Consider the following 6,706-nt stretch of genomic DNA (forward strand, 5'->3'; position numbering starts at 1 on the left):
GGGGGAAATCGGGCAATTTCTGTTTAACAAAATTTCTAATTTGAAGATAGTGAAAGAAATGTGTAGCTGGGAGGTTGAATTTTGAACGTAATTGTTCAAAAGATGTAAATATGTTGTCTATATAAAGATCTCTGAGCATTTTAATCCCAAAACTTTTCCAGGTATTAAAAACTGGATATACTTGCGAAGGTTGAAAGAGGTGGTTCTCTTGCAGAGGTGCCACTGATAAAAGATTTTCCATCTGAAAATGCTTTCTAATTTGGTTCCATATTCTGAGTGAGTAAAGCACAATTGGGTTATTAGTATATTTGCGATAACTTGCATTTATTGGAGAGCAGAGCAAGGAGTATAAAGAAGTACTTCAGGATTTTACTTCTATTGCGGACCAAGCCTGTGTATGTTCGTTTATTTGTGTCCAGGTTTTTATGGCTTGTATGTTTGCTGCCCAGTAATAAAACTGAAAATTAGGTAAAGCCATGTCACCTTCTGCCTGAGGTCTTTGTAGGGTCGCTCTTCGGATACGTGGGTGTTTTGAGTTCCAAATGAATGAGGTTATTGTTGAATCTAACTGTTTAAAAAATGATTTATTGATATATATTGGAATGTTTTGAAATAAAAAGAGAAGTTTAGGAAGGATATTCATCTCAACAATTTTAATTCTTCCGGCTAGAGTGAGATGAAGAGTTGACCATCTATGCAAGTCTTGCTTAATTTTTTCCATACAGACGGCAAAATTTTGTTGATAAAGAGCTTTATGTTTACTTGTGATATTTACCCCTAGGTATTTAAACTGATCTGCTATGGTAAAAGGTAGGGTGTCTAATCTAATATTATATGCTTGTGAATTCACTGGAAAGAGTATACTTTTATTCAGATTAATTCTAAGACCAGATATCTTTTGAAATTCTGTTAGTGCTGTTAAAACAGCAGGGACAGTGTTTTCTGGGTCTGATATATATAAGACCATATCATCTGCATATAGAGAAATTTTCTGTTCCAGTCCTTCTCTGACAATCCCCTTTATCTGATAAGAATTTCGGCAGTGAACCACCAGTGGTTCAATAGCGATTGCAAACAACAGTGGCGACAAGGAACATCCTTGTCTGGTACCACCATATTGCACTTTCTGTGGTGTGGCATGCACACGCACAAAAAAAAATGTGCAGAAAATGAAAAAATGCAGAGTGAGCAATAGAGTCAAACCACAATGAAACAGACAGAAGTACAACAAACCAGTTATTGAATTTTTAACACATGATGAGTCACTTTTGCTGAGAATATTGTAGTAAAAGAACTGAGAACACTTTTGAGTGAACAAAACCCACTAGCACTCATTGGTACGAATCAATCCATAAACATGTGAGGAGAATGTGCAAACTCTAAGCAGAACCTGGTTCTGTGAGGTAGGACCACTCTGTTACCATGCTGACTATTCTAAAACATGTACTAAGCTTAATAAACTTCAGGTTGATTAAAACTAAATGTACGCATGTAATGTCTTCAGTTCTTGCCACTTGTGTTAGAATTTTAGGTATTATTACACCTTACTGCATTTCAATGCCATTTTGTGGATTTTAACAATTTCCATGTGTGTTATTGGTTTGGGTAGGTTGCTAGGCAGTCGACATGAAAGTCTTGTGTTTAAACATTCAAAATCAAGGGCATAAAGTTCACCTCTATTTGTTCTTTCACTATCAATGTTTTCAGATATTTTAAAAGAATTCACAAGATCCTTTTGTTATTTTGGCACTATGTTGTTTCTGACAACTTTTCCTAAGACTTTGAATTTTGATTACAGATTTCATACTTTAGAATAAAGAATGGACTTTTGGTTTTTCATCTTTACATGTTTCTTGGTGTTTCTCTTCTGGTTACCTACATTATTTTTTGTATTGTGTCCCTCTGATAAACTATAACACATTGCATACATGTTCAATCTTTCACTTGCTAGAACACCAAAGTACATGTGTGCATTATAATTTATATTTACATTCATATCTACTTGCTTATTGGATTTATCCAAAGCAACTTACAAAGGAGGTCAACCTAACTGAGTAAACATCAGTCTGGGGGTTGTTTGGGAAATAGATGTTACAAGACAAGGGTACAAAATTGATCATTACAAATGAATACCTCAGAAACAGAATTCAAGCTATTTATAATTCCTCAACTCATTTTTGCTCTGGTTGCAAAAACAGCCATATCTTTTCAAAAGTTTATAGTGATAAACTGTGAGTGGTCATAAGTATGTTATTTTTGGCTAGTTGTCTAGAGAACAGATACAGCAATTCACATCTAGGCATCAACATTCAATAATGTCACTAACAACGCTTGACGATGACTTTCTGAGGTTACTCCATACCCCAGACCAAGCCATAGAGGAAGGCAATTAATAAATCTCACAAACATGTTTTGCTTTTTGCTTTTTTCCTTCTTAAACCAACATGAATACACTGCTTTGCAATATCAAGACGCAGATCAATACTCAATAACATTTTTGAGTATTAATGTTTTTTATTTCACATTAGAACCCCTGGTACGGTTTAGCTGAATTATAAAAATGTAAGAGCAGGGGAGTTACTTTTTTAATTTATAAAATATTCATCACTTCAGAATGCTTTTCTTATGTGGCAAAATAATATATGCATTATGATTGAAAAGAAATAATTTTGACTTGAAAAATACCAAACATATCCTTTAATTATTTTGCAAGTGTCTGAATTATATTTGTCGTACTCAAAGCATTCAGAAAATCCATTCACCTGTCTTTTAGCAGATTTTTTTATGATTAGGGACAGAAAAAAATGCAATGAAAAAATGATGAGACAAAATAATAGTCTTGAAAGCTAAAGAATGGACTTAAAAATCAATTTTATATCAACATTCATAGGTCAAAAAATGTTTCGGTCTGAATGGCACCTTTCATTAAATTTTTGTAAAATTCATTTTGATATTTTTTGCCGTGTTTTCAGATACATGGAATTCAGGTGTACATCTTGATGCACTGGGAGTACATGACAGGTAATTTTATTGATGTGACCATATAAAGGTCACCACATATATTCATGAATTATCTAAGATTAATTTCCTGATTCATTTTTTGTTATTCCTGCAATAGAATATAACTTTAAACTTTTCTCCTTTGATTTTTAGTTAGTAATTTGGCATTGTAGACTTTCAGGATCTACCCTTAACTCATTTTTTGAAGTAACAGAACAAGTGCTTGGAATTGCCTCAGTGTTTTACAGTAATCCGTGTAATGTTTAGTCTCCCCAGCTAAAGAAATCAAAGGACTTAGGGAGAAAAAGTAAGAACTGAAAAATAAAAAATAAGATTAGAAACAACAACAACGTACCTTGGAAAGGATCTGACTTGCAGGGATGAATAGTGGAAATATTCAGTTAATATTGGGAAAGTGAATTTAGGGAATCAAACATAAGTATGATTATTGTACCAGCAAGTCTTTATTACATAAACATTTCCACACTTATTAATTGTGGCACAGTAGAAAATTTTATTAGTGCAGATTTATTTCAAGAGCTTGTTATACATCCAATAGAAATAAAAGTGAATCGATGGAAAGCCTGTTGGTAATAGATCATTAGAATTGAATTCTCAACCCATGCAATTGCAAGTAGGACTATTTCATAAAGAAACCATAACCTTTTTCGTCACTCAGTCTTCCATATCTAAACTCATTTTAGCTCTGGTTGCAAAAATGTAATCCATGTATTAATTGGAAAAATAAAGATATTACAAGGTGGAGTCCTATGTGCCATTTAAACAGTTAAAAATCAAATGACCATCCCATAGTCATTTGTTCCAATATTAACTTTCTTCTGCCAGAATGTAGAGTTTCAAGATGTATTCAATAATTGGTTGTCTCAAATATTACCACATCATAGACAATATGAGTGCGCAATAGCTTTGCTTTTCTGCCTAAAGGAAAAATATATGCGCTTAACTGATTTGAGTCGATTTAATTCAGCTGAGTCAGGTTACTAAAAAGAATAATTATTCTCTTCCACATATCTCTTCTTTCCTCGATCAAGTTACGAGGTCAACTATATTTACTACATTAGATCTCCAGAATGTTTATAACTTGATTGGAATACATAAGGGAAATGAGTGGAAAATCACTTCCAATACCACCACAGGGAACTTCAAGTATTCGATGATACTGTATAGTTTGGAAAATGTAATGGCAGTATTTCAGAAATATGTTAATGATATATTTTAAGATATTTTAGGTACAGTATTTGCCTAGTCTATATAGACAATATTTAGATTTTTCTCTTAATGATATGGAAACATATTTTGCATGTTAGGTAAGTGCTGAGACACTTATAAGCTAAATATTTATTCATGAAATTAAAAAAAAAATGTGAATTCCTTGCCAGTAGGGTTTTTTTGGGTTTTGAGATTACACAAAGGCAGTTGTCAAAGGAAAACACCAGAGAGTGTTTAACAGGTCCACTGCCATATAGGGTTTATAAACTACTACATGCAGTTTATCAGAAAATTTAGTTTGGTAATTGCTCCTATTACTTCATTAACAAAGAAAGCTAAAAACTCAGAAATGTTTTGATAAATAAAAAGTCATGTTTTCGAGTGCTCCCATTTTGAGACATCATGACCAATCCTACCAGGTTATACTGGAAGCTGACGCATCCAGAATTGGGGTAGGGGCTGTGTTGTCACAGAAAATATTAACATCATTGGTTGGTGCCTCTGTGCACCTTCTATTTGAAAAAAACTGTCTCCAATGGATTTAAATTATGATATTGGTAATCGGGAACTCTTAATGATTATATTGGCTTCAGAAGAATGGAGACACTGGTTAGAAGGAGCAAAATATCTGTTCATAATTTATACAGATTATAAAAACTTGACTTATCTGAAATTAGCAAAAAGCCTGAACATTTCCCTCTTTCAAGTTAACCCCAGGTATTTTTATGTACTGCCTGATTTACAAGTTCATGTTTTTGACTGGATTCACAGTAGTAATATGTTTAGTCACCCAGGTGTTTCTCAGCAGCTATGTAACTTCAAAAGGCATTTTAAATGGGAACCAAATGTATGGGAAACTCAAAATTATGTTTCTGCATGTGAGATTTGCAGTTGAGCTAAATATTTCCAAGAATTACCCATCAGGGCATTACAACACATCCAGGTCCCTCATGTGCCTGGGAGGTAATGCCTATGGATTTTATTGCTGTCCTTCCTCCTTCCAATATATGTACTGTAGATATGCTACTACTTTTTGTAGCAGTGGGCTATTTCTTTAAATATGCTTATTTAGTTCTTTGCAAAAAAATTACCTCAGAGAAAGAACTACCTGACATACTGTATTTCTTAAACATATAGTTTCCTTGCATGGTTTTCATAGTAAAATTATTTCTGATCATGGACCGCAGCTTATGTCTCACTTCTTGAGAATCTTTTGTAAAGGTCTAGAATTCACAATTAATTTAATGTCAGGTTTTCACCCATAGGTCAATGGGCAAACAAAGAGAGTAAACCATGATTTAAAAAAATACCTCCAGTTTACTATTAATTCTAGTCAATGATAAGAGTGACTTCCTATCATTGGCAGAAATCACCAGGAATATTATATAATATTCAGCACAACAAATTGTCTCCTTTTAAGAATGTATATGGTTTTCACCTTAATCTCAGATTTTCATTAACATCCCCCTTCAGTGGCTAGCATTACTGAGTATGTCAATCAATTATGCTGTACTTGGCAGCTAGTTTGAGAGAACCTTAAAGATGATGAATGACAGCTACTCCAGTTCTTAAAACAGGACAGAGAGTCCTAAAAGTTTCATCCTACAAACTAGTATCATTATACAGTATATTGCTCTCTAATTAGTTAGGAGACTTATAGGACCTGTATTGTATAGCTTGGTTTTACCAGCAGATTTTAAAATTCACTCCACATTTCCTGTCTCCAGGATGAAAACAGACATAGTCCTATTATGTGTGTAAACATTTCCCGCCTCCGGTCTCTGTGTTTGGGTCAGAGGTATATAAGATCCAGTCTGTTTTTGATTGGTAAATTGTGAGGCGAACAGCCCTGAAGGTCCACACTCCAATAATGTCCACACTCCAGAACTTCTGTCTAGGATTCATTCTCATTTTGACTGACTATTTTTTAAGTGAGCACATACTCAGTCATTCGCTTAATAGTCTTCCTAACTCTTAATGCAAAACTCTTTTAACAATCAATGCTGGTGCACAATTCTTCAGAAAAACATACAAAATCTAATAATTAATCTCTTTACTATTATTAAACTTTACATTTTTAATTATGATAAATTAATATGGCTACTGTCCAGGTTTGAATCCTTCCTAGTAGCTAATGCTCCTTGGAGAGGCCAAGGATCCTGAGACTCGATCCCTGTGAATTAAGGAAGTTTGAAAATAGATGGATGGATATAAGGATGGATAATGGTCAGAGTAATAAAGAATGTTTTGTATTTAAATGGTAATAAAGCAAAACAAAGTATGGATTCAAATGGTTAATACAAGAGTATACTGTTCTCTAAATGGTTATGATATAATGGCGCAGAAAAGAGGCAAGCAAATAGTTTTATTTTCAGGATAAATGGAGCTCACTATTGTACCATCACTGGCAGCTATCAATAAACACCACAATGGCATCCCACAAACACACATTCTAACATTTTACAGCTCTAGATAG

This window comes from Erpetoichthys calabaricus, chromosome 9 (assembly GCF_900747795.2).
Source record: "Erpetoichthys calabaricus chromosome 9, fErpCal1.3, whole genome shotgun sequence".
NCBI lineage: Eukaryota > Metazoa > Chordata > Cladistia > Polypteriformes > Polypteridae > Erpetoichthys > Erpetoichthys calabaricus.